Source organism: Cervus elaphus, chromosome 5, assembly GCF_910594005.1.
Source record: "Cervus elaphus chromosome 5, mCerEla1.1, whole genome shotgun sequence".
Lineage (NCBI taxonomy): Eukaryota > Metazoa > Chordata > Mammalia > Artiodactyla > Cervidae > Cervus > Cervus elaphus.
Genome location: NC_057819.1, coordinates 92696981 through 92708418, shown reverse-complemented (window position 1 = coordinate 92708418; position 11438 = coordinate 92696981).

Genomic DNA, 11438 nt, shown 5'->3' with positions numbered 1-11438 from the left:
CCTTCTCCTTCCAGGTATCCAGGAGACTGTCAGAGCCCCTGGACTGACCATCTCGTGTTCACTGTGTGCTGTTGAAGCAATGACTTAATTTTGAACAGCTACTGGCTTGTTGACGTATTGCCTTATCGTAGGTATATAGTGCAGGCTTCCCAGGTGGTGCTAGTGGTAAAGAACTCGCCTGCCAAGGCAGAAGAAGCAAGAGACTCAGTTTGATCCCTGGGTTGGGAAGAGCCCCTGGAGGAGGATCCCACTCCAGTATTCTGGCCTGAAGAATCCAGTGGACAGAGGAGCCTGGTGGGCTACAGTCCATAGTGTTGCAAAGAGTCGGACACGTCTGAAGTGACTTAGCAGGTAGTCATGCATGCACAGGTATACCTCAAAGGTTCACTTTCGTAGGTTCTTCCTGGCCTCCCATCCCCACCCCAAACTCCCGTGGAACACCCTCAAATTTTTTTTCATGTTTTGGAAACACATTTAACCTCTCCATTTATCCAGCATCCATCCACCAAGCACATATTTGGCCCTGATTCTATTTTCAGCCCTGTACTCAATGTTAAGGACGCAGAGAGATTGAAAATGCTGCTGGTAGGGACCTTGCTGGTGGTCCAGTGGCTAAGACTCTGTGTCTATAGGGGGCTCTGGTTCAATCCCTGGTCAAGGAATTTGATCCCACAAGCTGCAACTAAGAGTTTTCATGCCACAAGTAAAGATCCTGCATGGAGCTTCCCTGGTGGTCCAGTGCAGGGCAGGGGATCCCTGGTCCAGGAAGATCCCTCATGCTTTGGAGAAGCTAAGCCCGGGTGCCACACTGTGGAGCCAGCATTCTAGAACCTGCAAGCCACAACTACTGAGGCCGCATGCCTAGAGCCCATGCTCTGCAACAAAGACACCTCCACAGTGAGCAGCCTGTGCACCTTAATGAAGACTAACCCCTGCTCGCCACAACTAGAGAAAGCCCACGTGCAGCAATGAAGACCCACCACAGTCAAAATAAATAAATAAATAAATAACATCTTAAAAATTAAAAAAAAAAAACAAAACTTAAAAACAAAACAAAAGATCCCGAGTGCCACAATGAAGACTGAAAATCCCCCGTGCCACACTAAGATCTCTGGTGCAGCCAAATAAATATTTTTTCAAATGCTGCTGGTAATAGTAATAGTTTACTTTTGTAAATAGTAGCATTTCTTCAGCATTTAGTACAAGCTGTTAGTTTCCTGTTTCATGTCCTCTGTACAACCTCACCATGAATTGCATTTTACAGATGGGGCAACTGAGGCCCCAGGACACAGAGCCAGGCAGAATGCAAACATGCTTTAGGAGCACCCTGGGGAGATCCAAACCAGTAAGGCAGCTCCAGGTAAAAGGAAACAGTAGGAGTACTGAACCAAGGCTCTGGAGAAGGTGATGCCTCAGTGACAGACTTGAAGGTGGAGTCTCCGAGGTGACAGAGGAATGACCATACTCAGCATCAAGAGGGAGCCCAGGCCTGGAGAACAGAGTGTGTGGATACCTCCACCCACAGCCTCCGACTCTGGCTGCCCTCCCACCTCTCCACACCAAACAGCTCAGAGTAGACGCTCAATCCATATTCCTGCTGATTTTGATTATTCCAGTGCGCCATCTGTGTGCCAGGACAAGAAGGCAGGGTGTCTCAGGGAGATGGTTTCAGGAAGCAAACACAGCCTGGGCAGAGAAGTGAAAGAAAGCAGGTTCTGACTGCGGGAGAATGGATACATGTGTATGTATGGCTGAGTCCCTTGGTCATGCACCTGAAACTATCACAACATTGTTAATCAGGTATACGCCAACACAAAATAAAAAGCTAAAAAAAAAAAAAGTAGAAAAAGAAAAGAAGGTTCTGAATGGTTAGAAGGTGGGTGTGTGGGGGAAGGACTGGTGACCCCGTTTCCAGGGTGCATGCTGAGAGCTGGTGACCCCATTTCCAGGATGCACGGCAGCATGGCCTGGGTAGCGATGCCAATGAGATACTCCTAGAGCCCCTGAGGTCCATGTGAGAGACGCTCCCTCCCCCACCCTGGCCCTAGTGCCCTCTGCGAGGTGGGCAGAAAGTTATGCGTGGGTCCAGGTCAAAGGACTCCAGGGGCCAGGCTGGATGGGAAGGTACAGAGAGACAAAACAGACTGCCTGTCCCCACCCCCCAGCCCCTATTCAGGCTATTTATGGCTTCTCCACCCCCATTTGATTCCTGGGTCTGGAAGATCCCCTGGAGGAAGGCATGGCAACCCACTCCAGTGTTCTTACCTGCAGAATCCCATGGACAGAGGAGCCTGGCGGGCTACCGTCCATGGGGTCACAAAGAGTTGGACATGACTGAAGCAACTTAGCACACACACGCCACTCCCACCAGCCAACCTTGCCACCTGCTCGGGGCAAGATGAGGAAGAATCAGGAAGCACGGGGCTAAACAAAGGGTTTCAGAGACTCAGGACAATCCCTGGTTTTGTCTCACCCTTGGAGGAGGCCTCTTCTCTGGCCTGAGGCTCTGGAGGAGCCACAGGGGAAGTTAGGTAGAGCCTCCCGAAGGGGAACAATGTCCACTTTGTGTGTAATCTGCATCCAGGTGTACCCATCTCTCCAACCAAGCCTGTGATACAGGTTCAGAGCAGTGAAGGCACTTGCCTAGGGTCACACAGCCTGTGTGAGCTGAGAGAGAACCCGATTCAAGATTGTCCATGATTTTTGCCCACCCTCCAGTGGGGCTCTGTGATGGGGCCGGAACCAAAGTCAGTGTTTCCAGGACCTCCCTGGTAGTCCAGATGTTAGGAATCGGCCTGCCAATGCAAGGGCACATGGGTTCAATCCCTGGTCCGGGAAGATCCCACATGCCGAGGAGTAACGAAGCCCGTGCACCACAGCTACTAAAACCGGTGCTCTAGGGCCCACACTCCACAACAAGAGAAGCCACCGCAGTGAGAAGGCTGCGCGTTGTAGCTAGAGAGTAACTCCCACTTGGCACTACTGGGGAAAGCCCATGTGCAGCAAGGAAGACCCAGAACAGCCAAAAATAAATAAATAAATAGTAATAAAAATTAAAATTAAAAAAGGGAATACATTAAAAAATTTCTCCATGTTTCCAAGCTAGGTTGCTGCTGTAGGGGTCCAGCTCAGCGACAGAGCATTTGACTACAGATTAGATGGCTGCTCTTTCACTGGGGTCCCCTGACTTTATATGTATCAGTTCAGTTCAGTTCAGTTCAGTCGCTCAGTCATGTCCAACTCTTTGCAGCCCCATGGACTGCAGCACGCCAGGCTTCCTTGTCCTTCACCAACTCCCAGAGCTTGCTCAAACTCATGTCTGTCGCGTCGGTGATGCCATCCAACCATTGCATCCTCTGTCATCCCCTTCTCCTCCTGCCTTCAGTCTTTCCCAGCACCAGGGTCTTTTCCAATGAGTCAGTTCTTCACATCAGGTGGCCAAAGCATTGGAGCTTCCTTCAGCTTCAGCATCAGTCCTTCCAGTGAATATTCAGGACTGATTTCCTTTAGGACGGACTGATTGGATCTCCTTGCTGTCCAAATGACTCTCAAGAGTCTTCTCCAACACCACAGTTCAGAAGCGTCAGTTCTTCGGCACTCAGCTTTCCCTATAGTCCAACTCTCACATCTATACATGACTACTGGAAAAATCATAGCTTTGATTAGACAGACCTTTGTCAGCAAAGTAATGTCTCTGCTTTTTAATATGCTGTCTAGGTTGGTCATAGTTTTTCTTCCAAGGAGCAAGCGTCTTTTAATTTCATGGCTGCAGTCACCATCTGCAGTGATTTTGGAGCCCAAGAAAATAAACTTTGTTTAAGCCACAGGCCCTTGGGACCCTTGCTGACTTTCTTTTGAGGATCGTTGTAAAGGAGATATTGCATTGCCAGCAGCTGGGCCCCGCCAGTGACTAATTCATCTCAAAGGTGGGAAGTCTCCAGCCATCACGTGTGTTACAAGAACTTTCCCTTTGCCCGGGAATTACAGGCAGGGCCCTCCTCTACCAAGCTTAATTCAGCTCCCATTTGCCCCACCTCCTTTTCCTTCCATTAACACTGTAAATAATTATTCTTGTCTTTGTGGCTCCTCATGGACTCTGAACGACTCATGGCAGGTGCTGGGACTATTAGTCCCTGTCACTCTCTGGGTGACAGGTGTCAGCACTATCTCAGAGAGGAGTGTCCTGTCTGAGTCTCAACCTTTGACTCTTGTTGAGAAAGTCATCTGAGAACAGCTGAGGGAGCCCAAGGGTGACAGGTGATGGTCTCTGGCTCACAAAATCGGTTTATCCTTAGGAGTGGGTGGCAGATAAGCCAGAGATAGACCCAGGACTGAGGCTGCAGCCTAAAGGTAAGTTTTAGGAAGTTCACATCTGGACACGGGGGCCAGACATTCAGACAGAGGCCCCTGAGGCAACTGGGTTGAGCAGGTTGGGCCTGGGGCCCACAGGGGGCACTACCTAAGTGGTCTTGGAAGGACAGGGATGGCTGGACACAGCAGGGAGCCCCAGGAATGGTTTGTAAGATGTGAGACTGCCCAGCCTGGAGGAGCAAAGACATCACATCCTTGATTGAAGAAGAGGGCAGAGATGTTCTCAAGCACAGAGAGAAGACAGGCAGCAGGGGTAGGGAGCCTCACTGGTGCTGTTTTCAAGGAATCCCCCTCCCCAAGAGAAAGAACAGAGCTGGGTGGAAGGTGATACATTTCCCAGGACCGGAGGTGCTCCTCCTGGGTGACTGGCTTGTCCTGAGACAGTCAGGTTATATGGGCGGGATCCCACACTGTGCAAGGGGCCGAGCATCTTGTTCACCCAGAATCTGACTTCAGGGGCCCTGATCTCCCCCTGTCTTCCACTGCTTCTCAAACTGTATGTGCTCCCATCACCCACCTCGGCACCTGGCAAGGCACTTAAACAATCCTACGAGACCCAAATCCTTGTTTTCCTCCTTTGCCTCGGCTTTCATCACTCCTGCCTCGACTCAACTGCTTTCAGATCCTGGACTGCATTTTCTAAGATCTCCAGAGAGCTGTCTAGAGCTGCTCTCGGTGTATTCTCCCTGCATCTCTTTCCGTATTCTACTGGTTGTGTGCCTATGCTCAGTCGTGTCCAGCTCTTTGTGACCCCATGGACTGTAGCCTGCCAGGCTCCTCTGTCCATGGGATTTTCCAGGCAAGAATACTGGAGTGGGTTGCCATTTCCTTCTCCAACTTTACTGGTTAAATCTTGTTCATCTTTCAAGTCTCAGCCTAAAGCTAAATCTCCTTTTTGAACTCTCATCACAGACTGGAACGTCTCCTACATGCTAGAAGACCCTGTCACAGCACCTTATCACACTGAGTTTCATTCTCCTGATAACCCGTCTACATCCTCCACCAGAGTAGGTTCCATGAAGGCAAAGTGTGTATACACACCTCTGCAGTCTCTTGAGCTGATACTCATTATATAACGTTATGAAACAATAGACAGGTAGATGGATGGATGGCTAGAATGATGAATGGATGGGTGGATGGGATGCCCATAGGATAATTTACAAGGTTCATGCCAGAGAGCCAAACCCTCCTTCCAGCATGTTCTGAAGCTGATCCCTTGATTTTTAGGTAGGACTGATAGGCGTCATTGGGCAGGCAACAAGGCAAAGAAGTGAATGGGTTTTCATCATGATCAAGATTGTAAAGATGTCAGGACTTCTCTGGCGGCCCACAGTGGCTAAGACTCCATGCTCCCAGTACAGGGGACTCAAGTTTGATCCCTGGTCAGGGAACTAGATCCCACATGCTGCAATTAACCATTCTGCATACCACGACTAAAGACCTTGCATGCCGCAACGAAGTTCGAAGGTCCCGCATTTCACAACAAAGACCTGATAGCCAAATAAATACATATTAAAAAAAAACACACAAGATATCACCTCACACCTGTGAGAATGGCTGTCATCAAAAAGACAGCAAATAACAAGTGTTATTTACAAAGAAGATGCAGAACACACATTCACACACGCATACACACACACTGGAATATGACTCAGCCATAGAAAAGAATGAAAATTTGCCATCTGTGACAGTGTGAATGGGCCTGAAGGATATTATGCTTAGTGAACTAAGTTACAGAAAGGTGAATACTGTATATTTTCACTTACACATGTAATCTAAAAAAAATAAAATAAATGAATGAATACAACCAGAATGAGATTCACTGATATAGAGAACAAACTAGTGGTTACCAGTAGGGAGAGGGGAGAGGGAAGGGGCAAGATAAGGCAAGAGGATTAAGAGGTAAAAACTACTAGGTATAATATAAAAAAGATACGAGGAAGTAATGTACGACACAGGGAATATAAAACCTCAATATTTTATAATAACTTCATTATAAATAACTTTATAATAACATTATTTATAAAAATATGGTCTCAATGTTGTACACCTGAAACTAATGTGATATTTTAAGTCAACTATACCTCAATTAAAAAAAAGAAGAAGATTATCAAGAGGAGATAAGGAATCAGCCTTTCAGAACTGGCACTGCCCATGTGCTCTGGCTGCTGGTGGCTTAGCTGGGATCCAGGGAGTGCTCTGATGATAAAAGGGACCTGAGTGCATTTTAGATATGGTTAGCAAGAACCTCCTCTCTGTGTTACCAAGCAGCAAGCCTGTCCCTCTTCTTCCAAATCTCTCTGCTCAACTCTTTCTAAATACTGTGATGAAAAAAACACATACCCTCTTAAAATGTACCCTCTTAACCATTTTGACTGTTCAGTTCAGTTCAGTCACTCAGTCGTGTCTGACTCTTTGCAACCCCATGGACTGCAGCACGCTAGTCTTCCCCATCCATCACCAACTCCCAAAGCTTGCTCAATCTCACTTCCATTGAGTTGGTGATGCCATTCAACCATCGCATCCTCTGTTGTCCCCTTCTCCTCCCACTTCAATCTTTCCCAGCATCAGGGTCTTTTCCAGTGAGTCAGTTCTTCACATCAGGTGATCAAACTATTGGAGTTTCAGCTTCAGCCTCAGTCCTTCCAATAACTATTCAGGACTGATTTCCTTGAGGATTGACTGGTTTGATCTCCTTGCAGTCCAAGGGACTCTCAAGAGTCTTCTCCAACACCACAGTTCAAAAGCATCAATTCTTTGACCCTCAGCTTTCTTTATAGTCCAACTCTCACATCTATACCTGACTATTGGAAAAACCATAGCTTTGACTAGATGGACCTTTGTTGGCAAAGTAATGTCTCTGCTTTTTAACATGCTGTTTAGGTTGGTCACAACTTTTCTTCCAAGGAGCAAGTATCTTTCAATTTCATGGCTGCAATCACCATCTGCAGTGATTTTGGAGCCCAAGAAAATAAAGACTCTCACTGTTTCCCTATCTATTTGCCATGAAGTGATGGGACTGGATGCCATGATCTTACTTTTTTGAATGTTGAGTTTTAAGCCAGCTTTTTCAGTCTCCTCTTTCACTTTCATCAAGAGGCTCTTTAGTTCTTTTTCACTTTCTGTCATAAGGGTGGTGTCCTCTACATATCTGAGGTTATTGATATTTCTCCTGACAATATTGATTCCAGCTTGAGCTTCATCCAGCCTGGCATTTTGCATGATATACTTCTTGGAAGGAAAGTTATGACCAACCTGGATAGCATATTTAAAAGCAGAGACATTACTTTGCCAACAAAGTTCCATCTAGTCAAGGCTATGGTTTTTCCAGTGGTCATGTATAGATGTGAGAGTTGGACAGTGAAGAAAGCTGAGTGCCGAAGAATTGATGCTTTTGAACTGTGGTGTTGGAGAAGACTCTTGAAAATCCCTTGGACTGCAAGGAGATCCAACCAGTCCATCCTAAAGGAGATCAGTCCTGGGTGTTCATTGGAAGGACTGATGTTGAAGCTGAAACTCCAATACTTGGGCCACTTCATGCGAAGAGTTGACTCATTGGAAGAGACCCTCATGCTGGGAAGGATTAGGGGCAGGAGGAAAAGGGGACAACAGAGGATGAGATGGTTGGATGGCATCACCGACTCGATGGACATGGGTTTGGCTAGACTCCGGGAGTTGGTGATGGACAGGGAGGCCTGACATGCTGCAATTCATGGGGTCGCAAAGAGTCAGACACGACTGAGCAACTGAACTGAAATGAACTGAACTGAACTGAAGTCTGCATATAAGTTATCAGTTCAGTATCAAGTCTGACCATATTATTTTACAACCAGTCTCTGGAATCCTTGTCATGTTGCAAAGCTGAAACTCTATATCCATTAAGCAATAACTCCCTACTCTCCCTTCCCCAGGCCCTGACAGCCACTGTTCTACTTTCTGTTTTTATGACTGACTCCTCTAGATATCACATAAAGGGAGAATCACACAGTATTTGTCTTTCTGTGCATGTCTTATTTCACTTAGCATAATGTCCTCAAGGCTCATCCATGTTATAGCTTGTGTCAGAATTCCCTTCCTTTTTAGTGCTGAATAACATTCTTTTTTTATATATAACATTCCATTTTTTATACATATGGGCTTCTCTGGTGGCTCAGTGGTAAAGAATTCGCCTGCCAATGCAGGAGATGCGGGTTCAGTCCCTGAGTGGGGAAGATCCCCTGGAGAAGGAAATGGCAATCCACTCCAGTATTCTTGCCTGGGAAACTACATGGACAGAGGATCCTGGTGGGCTACAGTCCATACGGTTGCAAAGAGTCAGACATGACTTAGTGACCAAACAACAACATTCCATTTTGTGTACATGTGCCACATTTTGTTTATTCATTCCTCCCCAGATGGACACTTAGGTTATTCTACGTTTTGCCTATTGTGAATAACGCTGCTGTGAACACAGTTGTGCAAATATCTCTCGAGGCCCTGATTTCAATTCTTTTGGATATACACCTGATGGAAGAAATTTCCATATATTGAGGTATGGAGAAGTCATTCTGGCTTATACGTGATTTAACTTAAACTTTATGCCTGTTTTATGACCTATGAAACATGCATTGGATATCTCCTTTAACCATTTAAATAAAGATACATTGTCCAGAAGTAAAGATTGTCCATAATAAGGCCAGCCGGCAAAAAAGGAAGGTCCTTCCTTCCTGGGACACCAGTGCTGGTAACTTCTTTGATGATAAGGCTCCCTCCCCAGGCATCAGAGTCACACTGATGTGCTGTGACATGCTACTTGTCTTTTTTGAAAGCTTGAAGGAATGCACCACTGTCATAGTTCTGACAAGACAGAAAACTGTTATGAAAACCATGCCTCTTTGGAACAATTCCTCAGAACTGTTTGAGAGTCTGTCTCCTGGGCTGTGGTCCTCAGTTTGGCTTGAATGAAACTCTCTTTTGTTCTTTTATTATCCCTCCCTATTTTAATTTCCTGGTGTCCAGCCTCAGGCAGTTGCAGCCCTGGAGTTTCAGGATCAAGAAATCAAAGCTGGGAATTCCCTCGTGGTCCAGTGTTTAGGATTCCATGCTTCTACTGCACGGGGCATGGGTTCAATCCCTGGTCAGGGACCTAAGATCCTGCACAATGCAATAAAAAAAAAAAAAGAAAGAAATCTAAGCAAGGCTCTGTCTGACCACACCTCTTCCCACTGTGACAGTGACAAACCTTCCCTCCTGTTGTCTGTCCTAGACCTTGAAGGCCCTTTCTGGCAAGGAAGCAAGGAGGCCCTTATTTGTGGAGAGCGGATCCCTTTATAAAAGGCCTTTCACTGAGGACAGCAGGATTTAATCAGATGGTCCTGGGTGGAGTAGTGGTGATAAGGCTAATAAACAAGCCACAGAGTGTGTTTGAGTCATGAAACTCTCCCTGGGAGGGCACTGGAAGGCCTCCCGGAAGAGGAGGGCTTCTCCAGCCTTTTAGGGGGAAACTGGTTGTTCCTCTTCTGCTGAAGAATCCGCCACTCTTCAAAGAGGATGAGGAGAGAGGAGGAACTAGGGCATAGCTTCCAGTCGGAGCTCTGGCCTCAGCTGTGTGACGCGTGCTTGGGCTTTCTGTAAAAGTCGCGTGAGGAAAACCTACCTGGGAGGTGTGGTGTGAGGTGTCTTTGAGCGGGCATGTGGCACGGAGGAGGTCCAGGGGCACAGGCTGGTTTCTTCCTTTTCCCTTTTCTATTGACAGCCTCACTCACCTGTCAAATCCTCTTGGCTTGACACCTTCAGGGCACCACATACCTCCACCCCAACCGACCTCTGGAATGCGCTTCTCACCTCCGCTCCCACTCCCGGAAAGCTCTCTCCATCTCTCAAGAGCAGATCACACCTGTCACCCTTGCCTGATGCTCTGGCCCATCTTAACCACACTGTCCCCAGAACCCAAACCACGCTCCCTGGTTTCTCAGCACAAACTGTGCTTTCAGTGGTCACAAGTGTCCTGGCCGTGTCCTCACTAGACCGTGAAAGCAGAGTGGGAATCTGATTCTCACACCTTTGGTTGTTAATTCAATGTGTGGTCACCCAGGATTCTTCCAGGAAAAGAGGCCTCAAAGATGGTGATGGTTGGCAGACAGACAATACATGGCTGACAGATGGATCCACTGGATTCCTCTATCAAGTACCCAGAATTATCCCCCTCATAATGACTTATGGCTTCCCTGATAGCTCAGTTGGTAAAAAATTCACCTGCAATGCAGGAGAACCTGGGATTCCGATTCTATTCCTGGGTCAGGAAGATCCCCTGGAGAAGGGACAGGCTACCCTCTCCAGTATTCTTGGGCTTCCCTTGTGGCTCAGCTGGTAAAGAATCTGCCTGCAATGTGGGAGACCTGGGTTTGATCCTGGGTTGGGAAGATCCCCTGGAGAAGGGAAAGGCTACCCACTCCAATATTCTGGCCTGGAGAATTCCATGGACTGTTCAGTCCTTGGGGTTGCAAAGAGTTGGACATGACTGAGAAACTTTTACTTATATTGACTTACACACATACACACAATGACCTCCCTCCCTCCACAAGACAGAGCCCCTTACCATTTAATTTACAAAGCATACAGGTGTCTAGGGTGGAGAGGGTCCTTGCTCTCTGTCTGTCCCCAACCTTGACACCCTTCACACTCTAGATGTGTGCCCTTAAAGGATCAGAGGAAGACACCCTGATGGTTCAATTTTTTTTTTGGCCACACCACTTGGTTTGTAGAATCTTAGCTCCCTGATCAGGGATTGAACCCAGGTCCTGGGCTGTTGAAGCACAGAATCCTAATCACTGGATCACCAGGGAATTCTCTAGCAGTTCAGAGCACCAAGTTCAGGAATCCTAGTGCTGGAAAGGAGGCTGAAGATTATCCAGGCCCATTTTCTCCTTTCATGCTGAGGACACTGAGACCCAGAGAAGCTAAGAGACTTTCTAAAGCTCACACACATTTGGCACATCCTGGCCAAAAACGCAGGTGTCTTTCTCTAGTAATTTAAGTATTCAGGCAACATGAATGAGTCTCCACTGTGGGCCCAGCCCTAACTAGGC